This window comes from Ixodes scapularis, unplaced genomic scaffold (assembly GCF_016920785.2).
Source record: "Ixodes scapularis isolate PalLabHiFi unplaced genomic scaffold, ASM1692078v2 PGA_scaffold5__190_contigs__length_132052651, whole genome shotgun sequence".
Taxonomy (NCBI): Eukaryota; Metazoa; Arthropoda; class Arachnida; order Ixodida; family Ixodidae; genus Ixodes; species Ixodes scapularis.
In genome coordinates this window covers 94,939,295-94,965,677 of record NW_024609880.1, presented here as the reverse complement: position 1 = coordinate 94,965,677, position 26,383 = coordinate 94,939,295, and the positions used below count along the sequence as shown (strand labels likewise).

Sequence of the window (26,383 nt, the reverse complement as noted above, 5' to 3'; positions counted from 1 at the left end):
GGCCCTAATTTCGCCTGCAACATGCTGTCTACTTCAACGCAGGCATCCAAGAGAGGCAGTTACTTTTGGAAATTCGAAAGGAAGTCGTCGGGCCCTACAAAACAAAATGTAAGAAAAATTTACCACATTTTTAGTATTTCCTCACAGTGTGTGTGCAGTCATGACCCGCATGGACGTGGACATTGGATCACCGACCGCTCCGTACTAGCAGCGCCATGAAGCAGTGGCTATGATGCCCTGCAGCTCAATTCCGCAAGCATCGAAAGGCGAACAAGCTGCCATGGCCAACGCTTCATAATGCATCAGGTACACAGTGACGATCTTGTGTTCACCTTCATATGTATCATAACTGCACAGCGAGCCTACACAAAGTACAGCCGCGTCATATGCTGCCTGCAAGCAGCTTTCTGTGGCCCTTAGTTCAACCAAAGTATTTTCCGCTATCCCGGAAACTATAGAATTTATTTTTTTATAAAGCTCGAACTCTCCCATGCTGCACGTCCTCCTTTACTCCACCTGATCCCTCCTCTCGTCCCCGATCCACTTACTGCTTGGAGTACACTGACAGCCCACACATGCTCAGCAATTTCCCAAGCACCCTCGCATCGCACCATCCTCTTGACGCCTTCAGTCATAATTATCAGCCGCGTTCACTTCAGGAGAGGCTGGCTCTTCCTGACGCCGCTTATGCGGTACCATGTTACTAAGCCCTCATGCCGATATTCACCAGACCTTCCCAGACGCCTAAGCCTTATTTTTTCGCCTGGTCTTCAACATAAGGGCTCTTTATTTTAATCAAGGTTTCCCTTCCTGCCCAAGCGTGAATTTCTCCGCTTGACCAACACTGCTCTGTCATCAAGTTCCGCCAGAATGTTGTGGCGCTAAAGGTGAAACGATTGTAAAGATCAAGGAGGCCTATGGCAACAATTGTTTGACCGTTTCAAAAGTGGCCAACCCTAAAGGTGAGCGTGACCCAGTGGGCCGTCAGCCAGGCCAAAATCCAGATTTAATTCACAATGTGAAATTGGATCTTGAGAGAAGGACGACTTGCTGTCTGAGTGATTGCTCGGAGCATTGGGGTGAGGGATTAATCTTCGAACTAAATTTCGACAGATGATATGGGCATGCGCAGGGTGTCCGTGAAACTTGTGCACAAGTTGCTTTTGTGGGTGCACGAAGAACTGCTCCGACGTCGTGCAGAATGTACACAATATGAATGCAACAACATAGGTGGCAACCATAGCAAAGCACAAATCCTATAAATGTTTAGAGTAATGAAAGCTGGTGGATTGGTGGGTTAAGTGTTCGAATGCACAAGGAGCATACTTAGAAAGAAATTTAAACGTTGGAAACCGAAATATAACCAATTCTTTTTTTCAGGCAGTTGCTGGAAATAAAATTTTTTGTTACGCCGAAATGACAATAAATTGGGGCATCTAATGACCCCAAAACTTACATTGTGTTTCAGTGTCGCTGCAGTGACTGCTGGTCTCTGTGCAGTGCTCGTCACAGGTGACAGTGGCCTCTCTGTCCCCATCACAGGAAACGGTCTTGTCGCTCTAATCTAGGGCTATTTGACAGAAATAGTTACAAAAGTACTACATTACCTCAAACAAATAATCGACCAAATAAACATGCAGGTTGCCATTCTCAGATTCAACCTATTCGAATGGGCGATGTGGCATTTAGTCCGGCTTTCCAACACTTCTGTATTGCACAAGAAAATCCTCTTACATGCGTATCGACAGTAACTCGGTGAGCCGTCATTTAGTGCGAGGTAGTGGCCTAGTAATAAACTCACAGTTGTGTTGCACATTTTCGAAACCGACCAAGAAATGCTGTGTTGACGCTGCAGCACCGACCAAGAAGTGCTGTGTTGACGGGCAGCTCGTGCAGGAAGCTGTCCTGTTACCTGATGAATTTTCACAAAAACATAAGAAAGAGTCATTAGATTACGTTTTCCTTGAAACGCCAAAATACAGAACACACTGGTAAACATTATAATGTAGAATGTGGCTGATTAGACCTCATATTGGCTTTACATGTTATGTTGTCGTTTTCAGGTTAATTTATCGGTTGTGCACTGTTCACGATGAAATAGACCCTTTCCTAAATTCAGTGCCATCTGGTGGCTGAAATGGCGGTTTAACTTTTGCCATACGAATGGCGGCAATGACTTGTAGCCTGCAGTATTTTATCGGGCACCATCACTTTTGCATGTCAACGGCAGACGAGAATAAACTTCGCTATACAGTTTTTCTGGATCATGTCTTCCAGCGTCGATTCCCACAAAGATGCAACCAGTCAGAACGAAGCGCCAACCCAGAGAGACACCTTGATAAAGTTCTATAAGTCAAGGGGTTTTGAAGTCGATTTTGTGCCACTAACAGATTCACTGCAGGCTTGAATTAGGAAAATGAACACTTACGCAGCGCTTGCATTCAACTCCGGTTTCGCAACGTGCTAACGTCTAGAATGTATAGGCCTCGAATCCTTAGCTTAGGAGTATCTTCAACATGTTCCTTCATCAGTAAATAGAAAGCCGCCATTGGTATGGCACATATGCCATTTTTCAGATGATGATGATAGTGATCAAAGTGGCCAGACTGAATTTCGGAAAGGGTCTATATCAATGAGCTCAGCGTTACGAGGCCCTAGTCACATGCACATTTGCATTGCTTGATCAGAATATTAGGAAGCGCAAAATGATTCCCGCAATTGCGTAAATATCAGAATATAATATTGATACTGCTAGATAATATATTCCAGTGCAAAAGCTAGCCTCGAATAAAATAGTGATAAGATGGTAGTAGCACCTCTCGGTGGCTTCCAAAGCCTCACGACCTGGTCGCGTGATTCCTTCGGAAGATTCTCTGACGGAATGGCGTTCCGTTTCAAGAACCACCTCTTGTGCCCTGTTACGAATTAGGGTGGGATATTTTGTTGCCAGCCGGCACAACCCGAAAAAAAAAATGCCGGCAGTTTCAGACGGAAGTGATAATTGTAAAAGAAGAAATAGATGAATATCGCCAAGTGTTTGAAAAAAAAAATAAATAGAATGCCCAATCTTTGGATTGAACCTGGGTTCACTGCATGTGAAGTGGACACCTTTCCACTGAGCTACTCTACGACTTGAAATATTCGTTTTGACAATTCCTGTTATACGAGACCCAGTAGGGGACAACTCCCGGCCATATGTTTCCTTCGGTTGTGCCGGCTGCCGGCAGAATATCTACTACCTATGAAATACGATGAACGGTTTGCATACCTTGTCCATTAGCGTAGTTTTCTTCGAAGGCAGCGCTTGCAAAGTGACCACCTAACACCATGTCGTGCGCAGTCAACTTCTTCCCTACTCTTAACTTACTTATCCACTTTAATATGAGTTTTTTTTTCCGACAGGAAAGCGATTAAAACTGAATACAGGCTCTAAAGCATGGGCTGAACACTGCGGTACGCCAACAAGAGCGTACTATATTAACAAACCTACAGAGAACGCGGAAACAACACGGCATCCAACGGCAGCACACTGGAACGCCGGGGATGTTTTTCACGCGGATGGTATTTGTTTTGGCAAAAGCAGCGCCCCCTATAGTTCGATCTCCTCGTCATACCAAGGACGCTCAGGGGTTCCGCGCAGGGATAATCTGGCGCCTTTTGGGCCCGGTCGTGGGAACGTTAAAAGTGTCTTTCAACTGAGTTTGAAATGACACCACTTATTCATAGCATTGTTGGGGTTTCTTTGCCACTTTAATGTTGTGTACAAAGTAAAAATTAGATTGCTTAAAAAAATCTTGCGGCCCCTTTTAAAGTTTGTTTTAAGACACATCGTGCGGCCCTTTTTAATCAAAAGTCACGAGTAAGCGGTAACGTAATTTGACAGAAGACACCGTAAAATAATAACGACATTACTTCACTCGCTAGTCAATTGGGATTCTAAAGCCTAGTTCACATGCAGCGGTTTTGGCCCTAGAGCGGCGCGATTTCTGCCGTCGCGGCGCTCTGGCCAGCACCAGCAATTCAGTGGCACGAGCGCCGCGACGGCAGAAATCGCGCCGCTTTAGGGCCAAAATCGCTGCATGTGAACTAGGGGCCAAAATCGCTGCATGTGAAACACGCTTTAACGTGTTAAAACGGCAGTTCGCGCGAGTTGGTTGTTCATGACTGACAAGGAAACAGCGCATTCTCAAAACAAGCACTCTAAAGTTTGCATTCACACAAAAGAAAGAGCCACTTACGAGCACGTTAGTACGTTGGTGAAAAAGCTGATGCGTTACCAGTAATAATGCTTGGATATGGGCTAGTTGGTTAGACATTGTAATGGTTTGCTGCGCTGCGTAGATGCAAGAAAAACTCACTTGATAAAATTAAGTTGCCTCAGGACACGGAACGTGCGTAAGCGCGCCATCAATAGCTTTGAAACAAAAAAAAGTAAAGCTACCAATGAAGGTACCGCAGGTTGTCGGAGCTAGGGTGCCTTCATGTGCTCTTTGCTTAGGGTGGTGGCATCTCGCCATTTTGTCCCACGCCTTTATTTTTATTTTTTGTTCAGAAGAGCGTGAAAGAGCGTGTCCCTGCACGCGTTTGTTGCGCTGGCTGTACTATCGCGACATTTTGTTTTCGTCGATTTCTTTGTATTTTCCCCGTGAGCGCGTGCTGTCGGCATCGGGTGCTACAAAGGGTGGCATCACCCTAAACAGAAGGACATTGAGGCACCCTAGTCGGAGCAAACACCATCTCTTAGGTAAACGCCGCGCAGACATGCTCACCATCAAGTTCACCTGTATACAGAAGCTACTGCGAACACCATCGACATTGGAAGCATAAAAATGAGAGGAACCAAATAATGGAGTTTTCTAGCCACAATAATTTTTCAAAATACGGTGTGGGTGGAGAAAGAATAGAAAGAAATTACAGAGTTGTTAGTCAGCGCCATTCCTCTATGTAGTTTTACTTCTATCCTCTCTTTCAGTTTTAATTTCATCAAGTTTTACCGAAAACACGAAACACTAGTTATAACATAAGAAGCCAAGCAAACGAAAGAAAACGTTTATTTGCCTTCACCGGAAGGTTGTGGGGGGAGTCTAAAGTGAAGAACTGTGGGCACCTAGTGAATGGGAACCTCCTTCAAGATGAACGATGAAGATTTCAGGCTTTACGCATCGGCGTCGTACTTGGACACCTTGAGCTTTCCACCTATGGTCTTGACGCCGGTGAAGATACCCTTCACGGTGAACCGTACCGTGATGTCGTTGATCTTTTTAAGATCGGGATCTTGGAGGACAGTGATTTTCGGGAAGTGCACGTATCTGCCGTTGATCTGCTTGTCGAAGCAGACAGCAAACCATCCTTGTATCGTGATGTCCGCACTCCACGGAATCTCCTGTGTGCAAAGAATAAAACACGAACAATGTGCTTCGATCATTCATATCCGCAAGCACTTTTTTTTTCAGATGAACCGGATTACTCTCTGTCAGTTTAGGATTCTCGTAGCATAGGCCGAAAAAACTGAATATACAACTAAAATTGTTTCTCTAACAACTAAAGTTGTTTCTCTAGAGACGTCGGCCTTGCAAGATTTCTTAGTTTTGTATTTAGTAATCCATAAGAAAAGCCTGAGGCAGTTAGCTATTTCTAAGTACTAAATATAAACCGATAAGGCCTACCACTACCACTTGATTGATTGGTACAGGAAATTTCCTTCTGGCAACTCTATTTTGCTGCGGTGAATTCGAATAGGCTAGGTTTCCGAAATGCATACCAGAGTTATTAAAGCCAAAATATGCAATTTCAACTGCACTTTATATTTGTGATCCCTACCAGGTGCAGATAGTCGTATAATTTCATTATTATCATTATGATTATTTTTTTTTCTCTTAATAGACTCGCGAGACGATGCGGAGTAAGTAAACTTGCTTGCCGCCATTATCATGGCCGAACCAACAGGACAAGTCCTAAGAGTGACGTCACACTGGAGGAAAGACGTACCACAGCGGACGCTACGATCCATCCCAGCCAATCCAGAGCTCTGAACGTATCATGTGACCACGTCTCAAGGTCATGTGACACAGACGCGACATTGGGTTGGCTTCGATGGCCCGTAGCGTCCTCTGTGGCTTCGGTAAGTGGCTCTTCAAGAGGCCAGCTATGACCCATGTTCAATATTCGCTGCTTGCGTAAAATATGTATATATATGAATACGTTGGATAGGGTTGGGAATAGTGTTGCAGGTTCACACAGACTGAAAATACTCCGTCCCATAGGGCGTTTGGTGTCGCTCAGCTGTAGATGAGAAATTTAGCCACTGTTAGGCTGGGGCGTAGATAGAGCATTCCGGAAGCACACCGAACGATTACAAAGGAGACAATGGCGGCAGCGTTGCGAGTCGCTTCACTCCCCTGGTGGAGGAAAACTAGCGTGGCGCATGGTCCGTGTCCTTGCCGGGCACGCTGTTCCACGGTCACCCGTTCTTGGTTTTGTCATCGCCCAGAACATTACTGTGGCTCAAGCAGTAGAATTCCTTGCCGATGAATTCACCTCTGTCCCTGTCTCACCCCAATGCTATACACCTTTCCAAAAAACACTCGACCCCAGCGGCAACAAACCGTTTTCGAGCCCAGTCACTGAGTTTGAGGCTAAACTCTTACCGGCGTCCTTCCTAACCCTAACCGAGTGGACTGTGATTTCAATAGGCGCAGCCTGCGTAGGCACAGTTTAAAACGCTGCTGGCGGCTAAATTCTCGTCTTTTCCGGCTATATTTTGTGCTTCATGGTACATATATTTTCTCAAGGACATTGAGAAAGCATTGTGCCACATTTTAAAAAAAACATAAAAGCAACAAAAAACTGTAAAATATTTCTGTTGGGTACGCGTGCGACACAACGAATGCGACTGGAATGTACAGTTCTAATTATTTGTTTTTTTCTTACGATAAGTTTTGACGGCGCCGCGGGATTCGCCGCATGTGAAACAACAAAGCGCTTTGCTGTCAAAAATAAATTACAACAGAAGAGGGCCGAAAGGCATGCATTTTTCACGCTCACAAATAACGTGTTTACCGATCGACAGGACACGGACATACAATTGAGGAAGTGGTAACATTCGAACAATAAATCGTACGTACCACACGATGCAGCGTTATCCGAAAATAATTTATTTGAGAAAGATCTCAAATAACACAATCACAGTCGACGACAGTCACATCTTGACGATCGGACGGAATCCGAGATGACTTCGTTTTGGGGCACGTTTTGGGGAGAGCTTCCTTTTTTCACAACCGCACCAAGGCAAAGGAACGAACGCGACTGACCCGTTTCTCAATTCTCACCCCAACCCGGACAACTATTTTTGGAGATAACTGAGGATTCTACGCGGATTATCTCTGGGACGGGGGAGAACAATGTTCGCAAAATCGCGTCGAGGGTCGTTCGACGTCCTTCACCTCCTTCGTTTTCCGTGAATGTCAAGCAGAAAAGCTTGAATGGCAGGCACTTAATAGCCTTATTTCTCACAATGGAAGATAACACAAGAAGGGTACTCAGCACGCATTAAAAAAATATTAAGTGAAAACTTTCAAGAGGTGTGAGAAAACGTCGAATACAAAACCGCAAAAACGTAGGTAGAGAACCGCGCTGAGCGAGTCTTCACAGTCCCAGAGAGTGGCAGAAAATTTCTAGCTGATAGAGGGCGCGAGAGTCGCACCAGCCGCATCAGCATCAGCAACATGGCGGCGGCCTAGGAGCGGTTTTTGGAAAGGTGCATACCGCGCATAGCACCACACATAGCACTTTACCAACAAAATTTGCCGCGAACGACGTGGACTCTACGCTGAAGGAACTCCAACATGCTCTTCGCCGCTCTGCTCGCAAACGCCCCGCTCCATGGCCAGATGGGATCACCTTTCAGGCCTTGCGTAATTTAGATGCAACGGCCCTTCCGGGCCTTTTGGAATAGCTCGATGACATCTGGCGCTCGGCAGTTCTGCCACGCACATGGCTCACATCTGAAGTAGTTCCCATTCATAAACCAGGGAAGCCATCCGGTGACATCAGCTCCTACAGGCCTATCTCCCTCACCTACTGTCTCGGCAAGGTTCTGGAGCGGATGCTCCTAAGACGCCTTGACTGGCAGCTTGAGACATCTGGCGCTCTACCTCATCAGTTATCAGGCTTCCGGAAACGGCGGTGCACAACAGACGCGATTGGTGACCTTGTGTCAGACATGGAACAGTCAAAGGCAACTCGCCAAGCGACCTCGGCAAGATTCCTTGATATCAAAAAGGCCTTTGACTCTATCCCACACGAAACCACTCTAGCTCAGCTAATCAGGCTTGGTGTTACCGGCCGAGCACTCGCATTCGTTCGTGCATTCCCGACAGGGCGTACAATGTGCGTTCGCTTAGAAGGTGTGCGCAATTCGCAACGGCAAGTAGCCCAGGTGTTCGTCAGGGCAGCGTCATTAGCCCATTTTTGTTCAATGCAGCAATGGCAGCTCTGCCGGAGGCCCTGCAGCCCTTGAACACTCCCTCCCCAGTCATAAATATCGCAATTTACGCCGACGATGTTGCTCTCAGGGCTACTGCCCCAACTAGCTGATACAGTAACATGCAGCAAACACTCCAGCTAGGCCTCGACGCTATAGTTGACGTGATATCTCGGCTTGGTCTTACGTTATCGGCCTCTAAAACAGCTGCTCTTATATACGACCCTACGGCCACGTCTTCGATCAACCCAACTTACACGATCAATGGGACAAATGTTACAAAGGTTCGAACATACTCCTATCTGGGCTTCCTCCTGGATGATCGAGTCTCTTGGCGACCAGCAGTCAAGACAACCATTATCAAATGTCGTCGACACCTCAACGCTATCCGCATGATCATTGGCACCAGATACAGTACAGGCAATGATGATGCATCTCTACAGAGGTCTTATTCTTTCAAGGTTGCTATACGCACTGCCACTGCTGCACCTCGGCAATGCCCAGAGTTCAGCAGTTGAGGCTCTTCAGAGAGTGGCAGTCCGTCTGTGCCTTGGATTACCCAGATATTCACCAAACGTTCCCACACTAGTGGAAGCGAGGGTAAACCTAGTGGAAAATCACGGTAGAGAACTAACACTCCGGCACATAGCGAGGCAAACTGTCTGTCGCTCAACTGCTCCTCTTTTGAATCGCCTTCGCGAACGCCCCCTTTCTTGCCTTGGTTCTCTGGCAACGGAGTTTATGGCCTTTACTGGTGATCCGGACACCGACTACCCGGCACCGCCACCATATGCCCCTCCACTGAACATAAATGAGATTGTTCCAACGCTCAAAAGCAAACGCAAAACAGCACAGGTCGTTGCACGGACAACTACAGAGGATCATATTGAGACACTGTACCAGGGATGAATGCGAATATGCACCGACGGCTCAGTTCTTCATAGCAGCAAGTCATCTACCGCAGCGGTTTACATACCTGAACTGAATGTGTCTCATGCCAGAAAGCTCAGCTTTCACGGCACATCAGCAACCGCTGAGCTGGTGGCCCTTAGACTTGGACTTGACGCCCTGGAGAAACTTCCTTACCGCGGGAAAGCTTTGCTCCTTACCGACTCAAAAATAGCTCTACAACATCTCGGTAATCTTGATGATGCCCCTCAACATGCCCGATACATTGCACACCCTGCAAGAAACCTCCAAGCGAAGGGCAGGGAAATATCATTCCATTGGTTGCCCTCACATGTAGGCATTTTGGGTAATAAGGTGGCCGACCTTCTTGCCGCTGCGGCACACCAGCTTGGTACTCCCATTATCGTGGTGCTGAAGATTCATGAAGCCAAGCTGCTAATTCACCAAGCGATAACCCAGAATCATCCGGACCCACGGGTCGCTGACGGGAGACCACCCCCACGCGTCCCTTCGAAGCTACCACGTGCAAGCGCCTCCGTACTACACCGGCTGCGCACAGGCCGTGCCTATACTGCATCTGCCATCCACCGAATTGACGCAGCGATGAGCCCAAAGTGCTCTGCTTGTGACACTCTTGAGAATGTGGACCATATCTTTTGGGCCTGTCCCAACTACGCAGACGAGACAAAAATCTTCTTCGACAAACTACAGATCGCGGGAGTTGCCCGCTCTACTACGCAAGATATTCTTTCCCCCCCCCCCCCCCCCCCCCCGGCTCCGTTCGTGATGCCGCAAGAACATTCTCTTATCTTGTATTCCTGGAAGATACCTGCCTACTGGACCGCTTGTAAAAGTGCCAACAGTGCTGTGAATAGATATACAGTAGTGGACAAACATAATCAAGTAACTGTGACTTCATCCAAGATGCCTTCTCTCTTCCCTCTTCACCTTTCTAATCTTTTCTTTTGATCCCCTCTTTCCCCATCCCCAACCTGTAACTGGCTTGCCCCCAATCGACGGTGTGGTTAATAAGTTCCAGGCTTCCTTTCTTTTCAACACTTCCCTATCTCTCTCTGCAGCTAAAAAACAAAGTTCGTTAGAAAAACAAAAAAACATTGTCATAAACAAGCGTTTACTTATCGTAAGCCAAATAGGGTTTCAATCAGCGCACTACAGTTGTTACATATGAGTGCTTTGGCACACAGTTTCAGTCACGGTGGTCGGAACAGTGTTAAAGGGTGGTTCCGGCGATACCCGGAGGGGTGGCGCTATCGCGCCCAGAGGCGGGAGAAAAACTCCCACTGCTTCTAAATCGAAAGAGAAGGCCGTAAGGAATGCCGCTGTCTCGCCCGGCCCTGTTCAGGAATAATATTCCAAAGAACAATATCCGTGAGCACGGGTGTACAAAATGATTTCAAGAACCTTGTATAGGAGGCAGAGCAAAGAAAAGGATCTATAATTGTCAACAGAAAGGTCACCCGATTTTTTGCAATGGAACTACAGCAGAACGTTTCCATACGGTAGAAAAAATTCCAGATTCAAGTGACAAGTTAAATATTTGATGCAAGACTTGACAAAGCAAGTAAGCACAACCCATGACCATAAAGCTAGGAATTCCATCCACGCGCGAGGACAACTCTAGACGAAGAATTTGCTTACCCTAACTTCGTCTACGACCATCCACTCTATCATAAAGGATGTGTTAGGCGGCGTTTTGATCTCGTGTTGAATCGACAACGTCTCGGATTCTGTATATTCTCCAGCTACACCGGCTGTCAAGTTCATTTCCGTGTAGTACTTGCTGGAGCCACCCAATCCCATCGGAAGCGTCGCTGACAGAGAGATATCGAAACCAGTGCTGATCGACAGTTGATTGTTCCAAGAGGACTTGCGGTTGTGCTGTTTGCTCTTCCTGAACGTAGTCTTAACGGGTCCATGTGATGCTTCGATCCACTCCGTGTAAAGAACTGTGGACATGTTCCTGGTAGTGGAAACATTGCCGTAGACGACGGGTCCCGTTTTGATGTCTAACCTGAACCTTGAGAAAGTAAAAAAAAAATAAGAAAAAAAAAGCTCGATTAACTGACAGAACTTCTCGTGAAAAACAGCAGCTCTTTACTTCCATCTAAGTGGGACTACTACTGAGTCTAACAAAGCCATATACTTCTAACTATAATTGGACGAAAGCAAACGTAAGGCTTGCCTGGTGTTTTTATTTTGTACGGTTTAAGAATTAAGTTATTGTAGAGTTTAGTTTAGGTTGACCAACATTACAAAAAGTTTACTACAAAACACCAGTTCCGTTAATAAATACCTTTTTTTTTTTTTTTGTATGATGTCCAAACAGTTATCTTCTTTATCGGTACATGTCTTATAGTTCATTGTTCGTTTGTTTGTTTGTTTTTATAAAATATCTTCGAGTTCCGTCGTCGTAGGCCCCATTAAGATAAGCTGGAGCCATAATGATGCGCTCATATTTTAGCGGTGTACACTGGCTGCTTTTCTTGCCTTGTATCTAATTAAGAAATTTGTAGCAGTTGGTTGTGAGCCTCGTAGTAGTGCAGCTACTACAAGTGGCACTGGAAATTAGAAAAGTGCCGAAAATGGCAGAGATCGAGACAAGCCATGCGGTATTGCGCTATGTAAACTTTAGGCGCTTTTCAAGCTTAAACTGAACCAACTGTTTAAATTATAACCACATTACTGCAAGCGAAACTAGCTCTTCTTGTAATTCAATCAAAAAAGAACCTTAATTTGTTGAGGTTACAGTTTTACCAACCTTTCATGTTGCTTGGCTACGATGATACGACCCAAACCTCCACCAAAGCCTGCACCTATACTAAAAGTAAAAAAAAAACAAAAAAAAAACGCTTAATATATAAAGTTATGTCTCGATCATATAGATCAGCCACTTTGGTCAAGGTATTGCTAGCGTTCAATACTCAGTAAAAACCTTAACAGTTCAGCATTACTCGGTGCAAGTGCGTCTTGGTGAACTGGAAGACCGGTCGCGACGCGATAATCTTATTTTTCATGGCATTCCTGACTCACGTGAATCATGGGAACAATCTGAGACAAAAGAAAAGACGCTCTATAGCAGGAGTAATTGACACCTTCCCCGAGAATGCAATCGAGCGAGCTCATCGCTTAGGGCCCTATTTGCCGAATAAGTGTCGCCCTATCATAGTTAAATTGTCTGGCTACAAGATAAGAGACAGGATATTTCCGCGCGTAGAAAACTGAAAGAAAAAAACGTTGCCGTAAGCGAAGATTTCTCGCCCGCCACGCGCAACGCTCGAAAGAAACTTGTCGGCTTCGCTAAAAATCAACCCGGGGCACCTCCCTTTCAGCTAAGATATAACAAACTTGTCTTAAACAAAAAGCAGTACGTCTACGCTGCCGAAATTGATAACGTGGTTAAACTTATGCCCAAATCAACACAAGACAAACCATAGTCCAGATGTTCAACACACACAATGACCTAGCGGGACGCGAGGGGCAGTGGACGTTCCTTATCTCATGCATCGATTCTTTTTTGCAATATTCGGAGTGTTATGAGCAAGCGTGATTCTTTAACTTCGGCCATCGATACATGCAATGCTGATTTCATCGTACTAACCGAGACCTGGCAGCATCCGCAATTTCGTGACCATAACATTTTCCTATCTGCTCGGCATTTCTCAATAGACAGTTTTAGTATAGCGTTGCTGGCTCTTACGTACGCAATACGCAATAGTATAGCGTACGCTAAAAATGACCTGCTCGGACCGAATTTAGTTGTGCGTTACGTTTTCGAGTGAACACCGCGCATGATCCATGGTTATATTTGCTAGAGCTACAGAATTCCGCGTGCTTAAGCGCAACCATGCTCCTGGAGAGAAATATTGAAACTGAAAACGTGTCCAATCATTTTATTTCAAATTAAACCAAGCCGCAGCTGCCTCGTCAAGCGCGCTTTTCTGCGGGGTACAGGGGCTACAAGTGAAGGCCGGTTCAGACACTTGCGTTTGAGTGCGTTTGACTGAGTTGCGTGGAGAACCAAAAGCGAGTCACCGGCACATCTGTGCTTCGTATGAAGCGTGCAATACAATTCAAAGAATCATCTTAGCCCACGATATAAGTAGCAGGGATGTCCTGGTTTCTCGCTGCCGCCACGCAGTCAATTGTCTGAACCAGGCTTAAGAGTGCGTAGCCAAATTCGATCACGGAGCCACCGTCAATCGTCCCGTTGAAACGGCACCTTTTATCAATGCTATCGGGGAATGAAATTCATGACCTACTGATGTCCAGTGCATAGCGAGAACTTCGGCGATTTCTTTTAGAGTCGCTTGTTCGTCGGCGATGAACTGTGCGAATAGGCTTAGCGTTGAGCAGATCGCAGCGTTGACGCACATTCCGAGCGGCGAACATTTTCACTGTGCACTCCTTCAGCTGCACGACGAACTGATTTGACCGCGGTAGGTCCCAGAAAGAATTGCCGAGCTGAACACCACGCAATTTCACGTAACACAGAACTTCGAAAACACCACGTCGCCCTTGCTGCGCCAGTCGAGGTAACCGCCATCTTGAAACTGGCGCTCTCGTTGGGTCCGAGATCTCTTGAGAGCATCCCACAAAGCCCGCTAGCCCGCCTCGCAAAATTCCCAGCGTTGCGTGCGTACGCAATACGCTAGCCCTCCTATTGCGTTCTGCGCAAGCGCACTCACGACCCGCAATTTCCTTGCGTACGCAAAGCTATAGCGTACGGTCCACTAAAACTGTCTAATGTATCGCTGCGACCGCACAACGCGATAAGGTGGTGGTGTTTTGCCGGCCATTTCGAAAAACTTTCAATCCCAGTGTGTTTTCATTCCTTGCGGCCTTGAGATTGTTTGGGCTATCGTTGAAATAAGTAATATGAAAATCATTCTTGGTGTTTCTTATCGACCTTCCAGAGTTTCTTCCAATTTCTTGCAGATGAACTTCATGATGTAATTAACATAGTTTCATCTCGATACCCCACGCTTCCTTTATTTCTGCTTGGTGATTTTAACATTCTGAATATATCATGGAACAGTGAACCGCCCTGTATGCACCCCGTCTCCCCTTTAGCACTGAATTCTTGAACTCGTGCTCTGTATTTTCCTTTACGCAGCTTATTAAGCAACCTACAAGGACAACACAATCTGTCGCGAACACCCTTGATCTTGTTTTGACATCCCAGCCTGGTCTTGTATCCGAGATTGGTCACTTGCCTGGCTTAAGCGATCACTGTTTGATTACTTTCCAGATTTGCCCGATTTTTCTAGATTCCAGAAGAACCTTAAAAAAAATTGAAACTATTCGTAATTATACAAAAGCAAATTTTGAAGCAGTTAATTATGAACTGTCTATTTTTCTTGATAATTTTCTGAATGGTTTTGATAATCGCACCGTACAAACTAATTGGGACATTTTTGAGGCTAAAGTGAATGATTTAACTAATAAATACATTCCCACTTTCACCATCACACCTAATAGTGATGCTCCGTGGTATAGCCGTAGCTTCAAATGTTTATCAAACAAACAAAAGCGCTTCTTTAGATCAGCTAAACTATCTGGTAATGGTGCCCGCTAGGCTGCTTACAAACATGCCTCCGACGAATATGTAGCTGCACTAAAAAATGCCAGGGAATAATTTCATCACAGCACTTTGCCATCAATGTTAATAAACGACATTAAAAAATGTTGGCATGTCATACAGCCAAAAGATGAGGTTACGGACATTTTAGAACTTGACAGCACTGAAAATGCAATTCCTTCTAGCCAGTGTGCATTGGTGCTGAATGAAGTGTTTTCATGCAACTTTTCTGTAACTTCAGGTGTCCCCATACCCGATACTTATGGCTTTGACTCTCTCGTAATGTCTCCCATACTCAATGAAGCTACTGGTGTAGAGAGCCTCATTAGATCACTTAAAGCTTCTTCGTCTCCTGGATGCGATTCAATTAATCCCAAGTTATTGAAAAGTACAAGTGTCTATTCTTCTATTATACTTTCTAAGATTCTTCAGCAGTCGCTCGACAACGGTTATCTTCCTGGTGAATGGAAGGTCGGGATGGTGATTCCACTCCATAAATCAGGTAGCAAGTCTTCTCCTTTTAATCACCGACCTATTTCACTAACCAGCATTCCTTGTGAACTTCTTGAGCACATTCTGTTTTCGCATCTAGTTACACTCCTTTAATCAAACTGCTTTTTCACACCTTTACAGCATGGCTTCCACAAAACTTACTCTTGTGAAACTCAATTGGTATCATTTACGCATAGATACACTAAACCTCATTCTTGACCATTCCCCATTTGCCATATGCATTTTTTTAGACCTCTCTAAGGCATTTGACAAGGTATATGCCACGAACTTTTGCTATATAAACTGCACCAAATTAACCTTGATCACAAACTTCTCGCATGGACTGGATGCTTTCTTCTTAACCGTTCAGTTTGTTTCAGCTAACAACTCTAACTCGCAGCCAACGGGTGTTCACTCCGGTGTACCACAGGGTTCTGTACTTGGTCCTCTCCTTTTTCTTACATAAACGATCTACCTTCTTGTGTTTCTTCTAACATTTTCTTGTTTGCCCGCTGCGTGGTTTTTTCATGAAATAACTTGTGATCGATATAACTAACCTTCAGTCGGACCTTAATGCCATATCTGATTGGTGCAAAGCATGGTATATTGACCTAAACGTTAATAAATGAAAATATATCCGCGAATCTAGAAAAGCAAATAGTTTCCCCACCTACTTTTTAAATCACCGTCCCCTTGATGGAACGCTCACAACTCGTATGTTACTAACAACGCTAACAGAATGCTTGGGTACATCCAAAGTAACTTCTCAAAAGCCCCTTTGTCCTTAAAACTTAAAACAGCGAGATTGTGATACACAAAGTTGTAGTGAACTTCACCAAAACGTGCGAAAAAAAGAAAAATGTGAGTGGCCGAGACCGCACATCTTAGAGTTTTAGAATTGCGTACAGAAGCAAGCGCAAGCGCTGCGAGTTTGCGTTAGCGTTGTGTGGTCCAGGTTGCGCAAGCTCGCCGTCGTCGGGTGCCAATCCAAGCGGTGAACCTCAAAACGTCCCTTTCGCATTTCGCCCTTCCTAGTTTTGCCCCATTCTCGTTTGAACCTACTCGTTTGAACCTTCTTAAAAGATCCAAACCGTTTGTTTTTTTCGCACTAGGCCCTATTCGCATTTGGTCCTGCTCGCACTAGGACCGAATGGCGCGTGGTACGTTTCCAGCCCTGGATTGGCTCCGACGGCTCGTCTATAGCATACGCTGCAGTCCACTTTAAGGAAATGTAGAATAAGGAGAGGGAGGAGGAACCACACCGAGGACACCCCCCCCCCCCCCCCCCCCCCCCCCGCGACCCGGGAAAAGAGACATGTGAAGTCGTGCCTTGACATAAAAGAGCAGTTCGGTGTTTTACTGCCCAACGCCTGCTACCACTTATATACGGACAACCGAGGGAGCTGGTCCTTATCTTCCCTGCATGTTTCAAGAGCAGGGGGGATGTATTCCAGGAACTATTAGCCAAACTGCGGGACTAAGGAACTTGTGCGTGTGTATGTGGGCGCTTCCGTATACACCCTAAGAAATTCCTGCGCGTCTACTTACCCGCAAAACAATCAAAGAGCCAATCTCTGTGATCTATGAAATCAGCTGAACAAATGATCAGGCAGAACATCCGTTTAGACCTAAAAATGATGTCTGCGCTGTGGCATTACGCAATGCAAAGCGTCGTGCTTGCATTGCATAATGCCACAGCGCAAACGGAATTTCGATGTATAAACAGATGTGCCGCCTCATCATTCACTGAGCTGATTTCGTAGATCGCAGAGATTGGCTCTTCAAGTGCTTTGTGTGTAAGTATAGACGCGCAGGCATTTCTTAGAGTATAGGCGAGTTAGGAGGGGGGAGGGGCGGACTTGAAGAAGCTTCTTCAGGGTGTGTGGTGACCCAGCCATAACACTGACACCTTGAAGTCCCCTCCCTCCCCCTTTTTCTTTTTTTTTTCCTTGAAGGATGAAATGCGAAGGATGTGACAAGGACGGATCATATGCGGCGGGCCCAACCGAGAGGGACATATTGAGAATGAATGGGCCCGAATTGTAACATATTGAGAACGAGCCCAAATCGTAACCACCTCAATCCAAGACTCCAGTGCGGGCGCAATAGACCGATCTCACGAGGAGTTGCACGACGCCACCGCTGCCGCGGTGCATTCTGGTACCTGTAGTTCTCCCCAGTTTTCCGGCAGCGTCGGCGCGCAGTGTACGCCCGGCGTTTGGAAATTTTCTAGTTAGCACGAGACTTTTAGCCAGGTGTTGACTCATGGCTTTCAATTGGTGGCTTCACATGTTGTATGCCACGGAGCTATAATAACAGCACCAGGCAAAAAGTCCTCGGATATTATGTCTTCCCGCAAGAAAGGAGCATGGCAAAGAAAGGTCCACAGAGCCAGACAGAGTGGCAGGAAAAATAGCGTTTTACGATTTGTTTCGCGATTTGCTTCGTAATTTATATCCAATTATTGGACGTCAGCTAAAATATGTAAGATTACAGGGCACGAGACATAGAGCGTGCCGAAGTGTTCCATAAGCTGGAATTTCTGTGACCATTTGCTCAGTAGCGGCCCATTCGTTGGTCTATCTCAAATAGGACCTCCGCACTGCTTTGCGGAGGCCGTTTTTAATACACTTCTTACTCGGTGTATTTTGGTGGTTATAACTGGTATTGGGACGACATGTTTCAAGCACAACTGTGCTTCAAAAGATCAGGACAATCACTAAAAAAGAGCAGCGATTCCCGATATGCACCACTTGATATAAAACAACTTTTTCTTCGGAAGCAGCCTTCAGTTTTTTTTTTTTTTTTTTTTTCATACCTACGCGAAAAGATGACATAATGCAATTTTGAAGTGCAACACGTACTTACCACCAAAAATGTAACAAAGGAACGTCATCCATTTTGTGGTGGTCTATTAGGCTAGTGTTACTGATCCATTCTGCATTAGCACCAGTCGAGGCCGTAGAAAAAAGCTTCCCCCGTCGGGCGACTGTTAGCGTTCGGATCTTGCGCAAACTAAATAAAACTGAATAGAAACTGTGCACGAAAAATCATCTCCACCCCAAGCTTTCAGGTCTCTGGCATGGTTGCTTCTTTTTGATAGTAGCCAATTATTACGGCGCGTCAGGCATGGCCTTTCTGTAGATCACTTCTTTGTGTGCAGGCTTCTCCCGCTGATCATCTGTACTCTGTCGCACAGGCTGTCAACCAGAATAAAACAATTTCTAGAAAACTATCACTGACCGAGAAAGTATATTTAGCTCCTCTTACTTAATGGCTGATTAAACGTTATGCCCAAGACTGAGCACCACCAAGCTCAGTTTTTCATCACATTCGATGCTGTTCCGTGGTGCTACACCGAGCCGATTGTCCCTCGAATTTCCTTGTTCTTTGCTATTGCACTAGATGTTCACTTGTTTGCAACGTAATTGAGACGTCCGAGAAGCCGGAATGCTCGAGTAGTGGTGCAGTTGTTCTTTTTTTTTTCTTTTTTTTTCCGCGGCCGCAGTGGGATTACCCCGTGAACGGCAGTGGGCTTACGCGTTCACGAAGACGAAGAAGCAAACGACGATGAAGCAGACGACAAAGCGATTCTAAAGCGATAAGACGACTGAAACTGCTTTTCTGCAATTGCTGAGGAAAGTAAGGCATCACAAACAACACAGTCTTATGAAGTAAAAACATGCAAGAAAATCAAGGTGATACCGCGGCGTGCCAAATGATAATCTATGATGATGTACGTACGCGCAGCCGTATGTAGCCGGGAAGCCGGGAAGGGATGACTACAAGTAGCATGGCGGCGGCACCACTTCCGGAATGCGCGCGCCTGCGCAGTTCGCTTGGTGACATCGGTATGGCGCAGGCTTTTTCTTGTAGGTGATATCCGAGTTGGTTCAAACAGGATGTGGTCGTCGAGGGTGGTCGTTAAGTCTCTCCAGCTATCAAGACGACGTCGCCACATCGATCAGAAAAAAAGATTACTTACAAGGAATACTTCTCTTTGGGATGAAAGAGCTTCTTTCCGTGCGTGTCCCACCATACTAATTTTGTCTTGTAGTATTGGGCCAGCCTCTCGGCGTAGGCCTTGATTTTGTCCTCCAAATTGAAAACCGTTCCTGCAGCTGTCAAGACGCACAGTGGAAAACCGGAAGCCTTAAAAAAAACTATTGTTATCAAATACAAAAACAAAAATCAAAAATTTTAGCGATGCTTATTTCTTTTTGAAAGCATGACATGTTTTCTAGAGGGGCCCTCGAATACTAGAAGTTTTCCTGTCCGTCCATTCGTTCATTTCCCAGCTAAATTTTGCAAAGAAATTGATGTCACGTGATACATCACGTGGCCTATAAATATATTGAGTTTCTCCGCTAAATTTGGCGGGGAAATTAACGCCACGTGACACACGCACCACTTTCGTGTCCCAATGAAATTTAGCGGGAAAATTAACGACACTTGACCAATATGCCAAATGCAAAATTCCTGCCAGCTATCATCATCATGCCATTCGAAGCACATCGTTCATCTGTGGAAGATTTGCACCTGCATTCAAATCGGTTTTCATGATATTGGAATTATATATTTGTACACTCGATGCGTTTCTTCCCTGTTAAAGGGTAACTCCGCTCAATTCCGAAAAATTTAGGTTTATATGTGATTCCATTTCACAAAGCTCTACTAAACAGCTCTACGTCTTCGGATTCGCGAAATGTGGAATATTATTTGTGTAATCCTAATTTAAACATCAGCTGATACTGAAACCGAAACTTCGGTTGCGTCAGGCAACAGTGGTCTTGTGCCGTCAGAGTCATGGCCACGCCACGTCGAACCACGTGGTCTTGTGACGTTCGGGGGGCGAGGGACAGGACACGCGACGGGGCAGGTCGCTTCGCATGGCGTGGACGGTGATGGCGCGGGTGAGAGGGGGAAGGGGAGAAGACGAAAGAGGAGAGGGGGAGCGGAGAAACAGACCGATAAGCGCGCAGGGCAGCGCAAACTAGCGCATCCGCGTTACGGTGATCACGTGGACGCCCGGTCAGCCAACACCGGGAGGAGAAACTCATGACGTCATCGTTCGATTTCGCTCTGAGAAGTAAAAACAAACAAAAAGGTGAGAATGACGTAGTCATGCCTCTGACGTAGTGGCTCAACGTTTGCCGCTCAAACTCCGTCGCATTGAGGCGCTGACGATTGCGCCTCACCTCGCACTCTAGAGTTGGCAGATTTCGGCGACTTGGCTCGCTTGAAGGTTTGCTGGCCAGTTTATTAAATATATAGACGGAATTATATCGTAATATTTGACATGGGGTCTTCCTATATGATACTGAAGAGAGCTACATAGTTTTCTAAATATCAAAAATGAAGCGGAGTTGCCCTTTAAGCGATATGGTGCCGGAGGCGGTGACCGGGGTGACATTGGGCCTCTTCGGGGGCCGGGCATGCCGAATGATGTTGGAACTCCTGCTGCCATGCCCGCCGTTCCAAAGCCCAACGGCCCGTGTCCAGCGGATGAGAACAGAGTGAACCGGAGCAACGAATTGGGCCATCCAGGTAAGTGAACGGTCTTTATTGAAGACGCCGTGTGAAGGGTTCCGACTGGACTGGCGGTACGTGGTCATATTTTTTTTTTTTAAATTTCTGACTCCCACTTTGCCGGGACCATAGTCTCTCGGGCGAAACTATTGGTGGGGATAACCCTCAATACAGCGAAAACTTTTTGACTGATCATAAGCAGACTAAATGGCGCTTTCTTTTGCACATGCTTTATAGACCAATTCAGTACCCCCCCCCCCCCTTCCCACCCAAAACGTAACGGGGAAATTGACATCGCATGACATAAACACCAATTCAGTTTCCCCGCCAAATGTAGCGGTAAAATTTACGTCACGTGGGTTATACCACCAAGCGAATTTATTTCTAAATTTAGTGGGGAAATCGATGTCTCGTGAACTGTACACCAATTCAATTTCCTCCCTATATTTAGCAGGAAAATTGACGCCACTTGATTTGTACCCCAATTCAGTTTTCCTGTAAAGGGATACTGAATCAAAAATTAGGATACACCTCTGACGTTCAGAAATAAACTAAACATGATCAACTCCATCCGCTAACGACAATTGCACACTTGTACTTGGAACGGGTGAGTATATTTTCCATTCCAAGGGACCGACCTTAGCGAGCGCACGAACTTCAGCCATCGGAGAGCGCGATGCATCTTGGGAGACATGACGCCAATTGAACCAGCACGGATACAACTGCTTGGGGGCTGGCGTGGTTACGAGCTCAGCCACTTGGCGTCGGCAACGCGACACAACCAAGCCGTTCGAATAGACGATTTGCAATTTCCCAAGCGCCTCGGCCCGCGCGCGAGGAATGTTGGGGAGACTGTCCCTCGCCTGGCCGCTCTGCATGCCTTCAGGTCGCATTGCCTGGTCGCTTGCCTCCTTTTAATCCTCTGTTTTTCGATTCCATTACCTATTTTATCTATTCCAGTGTATTTTTTATTGCTTATAAGTGTTTCTAGTCTCTTCTGTGCGCGATATTTCTTGTATATATATATACAAGAAATATCGCGCTTCTATATATATAGTATTCGTGTCTTTATTTTGCCGTTTTCGACGGGAATGCCGACGAACAACACGCCGCTTCACCCGCCGTTCCCCGGGTGAATCGTTGCTACCGATTCCTATCGCGCTGTTTGCTGTTCATTCTGGTTCATTTGACCCGCGTGCAGTCGAGAGGAGTCGTTTATAAAAACCCGCGCACATAATGAACAGCTAACAGCGCAATAGGAATCGGTAGCAACGATACTCAACCCGGGGAACGACGCGCGATTAAGCGGTGGGTTGTCCGTCGGCACTCCCGTCGAATAAGGCAAATAAAGACACAAATACTATTAATATACAAGAAATATCGCGCGCAGAAGAAAATAGAAAGACTTAGAAGCAATAAAAATACACTGGAATAGATAAAATAGGTAATGGAATCGAAAAACAGAGGATTAAGAGGAGGCAAGCGACCAGGCAATGGGATCTCAAGGCAAAGCGGCCGGGCGAGGGACAGTCTCTCCCACAATTCCTCGAGCGCGGGCCGGGGCGCTCGGGGGATTTCGCAAAAGGTCTATTGCCCCTCCCCACTCACCGCACGAATTGAATAGGCCGGGAGAGAAGGGAAATCCGGGTCGACAGGGCTCGTGCGCATGTAGCTCCCGCGAACTTCCGCGGAGCGGCGCCACTAACAACATTCCGTTTAAATATTGTTTTGGTGTCTTTGCGAGCAAAATATCGGTGTCTCCGTGGTGTGGCCAGAACGTAGTTGGCATCTCGAGAATAAAATAGGCGCTAAAATTTCGTCGCAATATCCCTGAATTCGAAAAAAAAAAAAAACTCTTAAATTTGCAATTTGCAACAACGTAGAAATCTCAGTTACAAGAGGCAATTGAACTGATATCGCAACGGTCTATCATAAGTATCTCAACGGGGGGCAAATGTTCTCGGATATGCTCTAAGAGAATTGGGAGTTTTAAATACAAAAATGGTCTATGGTCGGCTATAGAAAATCCTTTGTATGGCCGGCTATAGCAAATTGGCCCAATTAGCTATAGCCGTTTCTATGGCTGTCTATAGCTTTCCCTATGGTCTCCCCTATAGTTGTTTATAGCTTTTTCAATGGATATTTCGCTATCGAATTCGGTATGGTTTAGTCTATGGGTCTCTTTAGAAAGGATGCTATAGCCGCCTATGGCTTTTCTTTTGGTTCCTTTAGCCGCCTACAGCATTTTGTATGGTCTGCTATAGAGATCTCTATGGCTTACTCTATGGATCTTTTTAGACACTGTGCTATAGCTGCCTGTGGCTTTTCCTACGGTTTCTTTAGCCGTCTATTGCCCTTTGTATGGTCCGCTATAGCTCATTCTATAGCTCGTCTTATGGTTCTCTATACCCATCGTGCTACAGCTTTCTATAGCATTTCACATGGTCCCTTTAGCCGCCTATAGCATATTGTATGGTTTGCAATAGAGACCTCTATGGCTTACTCTATGGATCTTTTTAGACACCGTGCTATAGCTGCCTATGGCTTTTCCTACGGTTTCTTTATCCGTCTATTGCCTTTTGTATGGTCCGGTATAGCTCATTCTATAGCTCGTCTTATGGTTCTCTATACCCATCGTGCTACAGCTTTCTATAGCATTTCATATGGCCCCTTTAGCCGCCTATAGCATATTGTATGGTTTGCTATGGAGATCTCTATGGCTTACTCTATGGATCTTTTTAGACACCGTGCTATAGCTGCCTAGGGCTTTTCCTATGGTTTCTTTAGCCGCCTATTGCTCTTTGTATGGTTCGCTATAGCTCATTCTAAAGTTCGTCTTATGGTTCTCTATACCCACCGTGCTACAGCTGACTATAGAATTTTCTATGGTTCCTTTAGCCACCTATAGCATCTTGTATGGTGTGCTGTAGAAATCTCTATGCCTTACTCTATGGATCTTTTTAGACACCGTGCAATAGCTGCCTATGGCTTTTTCTATGATTTCTTTAGCTGCCTATTGCTCTCTGTATGGTTTGCTATAGCTTCTTCTATATCTCGTCTTATGAGTCTCTTTACCATCGTGCCATAGCTGCCTGTAGTTTTTCTTTTTACCGCAATCGTATGAAATTTGAAACAAATTATTTGTTGGCACTGAACATCTTTAAAAAAAACCTTGTGAGACGTGCCGAACTTCATAGCCCCATTTAAAACAAAGAGCTAACATTTCAACAAAACAACAAAAAACAAATGCACTCACTCAGGTGTTTGCAAAAGCACAGGTAAACAGACACAAGGTATTGTTTTCAAATCTCCTAGAAGTTTATTACACACAGCCCATTCTGTTGACAAGCACACACGAAGCAATCTCTACTATGTGAAGAGGTACTACTGAGCTGTTATACAACTGAGAATATTGTAAAGCAAACAAGAACCAAAGGCAATTCCTGGGTAGTGTCTAGTCCCCCGGCAGCCGGCCGAATCCCCCCCCCCCCCCCCCCCCTTTCCCACCGAAATTCTAATGCCAGTCGCCACTCATTGGCGCTGCAATCAGTTTATCAAAAGACGTTTCATCGAGATCGTTTCATCAACACGTGACGTTTATAAACAACTCAAAATATGCTTTTTTTTTTGTTTGTTTTTTTGTAATGATTTGCCAAGAAGTGGCGTGAACGGGTGGGCTGAGTCGGTGAGCACGCGCCTCAGGAATACAGGCGCGACGAAATGTCCCTGCAGCGTGCAATTCGCGTAACGAGTGCCGACTAAACGTGTGTCCATGAAGCGTCTATCCACGAAAAGGTGTCCATGAAACGTCTTTTCACAAAACGCACAGAGCATAAGAATGTCAGTATTCTAACTACAATTTTCACATGATTTCAGAGAGCTAATGGCAGGCGACTGCGGTAGAATTACGGGGAAATTATTTTCCCAGCTGTCAGAAGATAGGCACTGCCAGGAGATAGACACTACAGAACGGTCAATTGTCGCCGAGTAGGTTGCAGCGCACTTACGTTCAAAATACCGGACTTGAAAGATGTAATCCGAAATATACGTCGACACGGGCACTGCAGACCAACCACTCAAACACAAAACCGAGAAGGAAGGGATCCGTGAAGATACACCACGGTGTAGCACAAGCTGTCATTTGCCGGACCGAACACTGAACGCATCACAAAAATGTCTTGGGCTTCTTTGAAGAAATCGCTTGTTGCCGACATACGGGTAGGACTTTTCGATCGGGATACCTTTTAACATAGAAGTGAAAACCACAGCAGCCCCGCGGGCCGCACGACACGCGAAACTAGGTCCGCAAGCAGCCTCATTGACGGATGACGTAATAGCCGCTGCCAATTCCGGAATGAGGCCCTCATTCCGGAATTGGCAGCGGCTATTACGTCATCCGTCAAACCACGTGATCACTCTCCTTCCGTTACATGCGCACAGAGAGCGGAGTGACGCGATAGAAAGTATACGGTTGATTGGTCCGCCGAGTCCGCACCTTCTGCAATGCTTTTAGCTTAGGGAGAGAGAGAAAACAGAAAAATTGAAAAGCAGAGCTCCTTCAAGGCCAGAACGGGGGTGCGATCACAAAGACTAATCTTCAGGGGCATACCAACAATGAACACAGCGAGAGAATGTGTCACTTATATCCTGTTGACAGTTCGAGCCAAGGTTGATAGTGCAGTGGATGCTATGTGTGGCCTTGGGCTTAAGGCAGGTGCCGTGTCCAGCGGTATCACCAGCTTCGAGACAGTTGTCACGGGACCCTAACCGGAGACATGATTGGCCTCAAACACGCATAGCGTCTACTCTGCTGTCACTACCGAGTGAACAGGACAGCTCCATGAAGGCCCCCCAGCTTTTGGACTTCTTTCTAAAGCTGCACTTCCCAGAAGTGACCCAAAACGATGCATGTTTGAAGATATCATATGTTACGCCTTTTAGCCCACATTCTAATTCAAAATGAATAATTAATGGCGAATACTTTCTTTTTGCGCAAGATGTCCACAAACAAATAAATAAATAAATATATATATATATGTATATATATATATATATATATATATATATATATATATATATTTTTTTTTTTTTTTTACCAAGCACTTTTGAATTATGTGTACACTGTTAGGTTCGCAGTTTTAAACGTCAATTTTGGGAATCTTTGCATCGTTGTGGCATCTATGATTGTGTGGTTTAAGAAATTTGTGCCGTAGTACGTTTTTCATCCGTGAGTTCAGTCTATATCACTACCATCAATTACAATCTCTGAGCACCATGATGACTCATGGTGGGGATGTGTGCTCCAAGAAGCTCCAATGAGTTTAATGTCTCATAATTTAAAGAAAAAGAAGAAAAATTAGCCACAGCGCTTG

General features: G+C 45.6%; 2 pseudogenes; both read right to left on the bottom strand.

Annotated features, from left to right (window-relative positions):
* Positions 1 to 1,376: 1,376 nt before the first annotated feature.
* Positions 1,377 to 3,451, bottom strand: LOC120836095 (annotated as a pseudogene).
* Positions 3,452 to 5,107: 1,656 nt separating this feature from the next.
* The window catches only part of LOC115317751, a 48,054-nt pseudogene continuing 26,778 nt past the window's right edge, over positions 5,108 to 26,383 (bottom strand).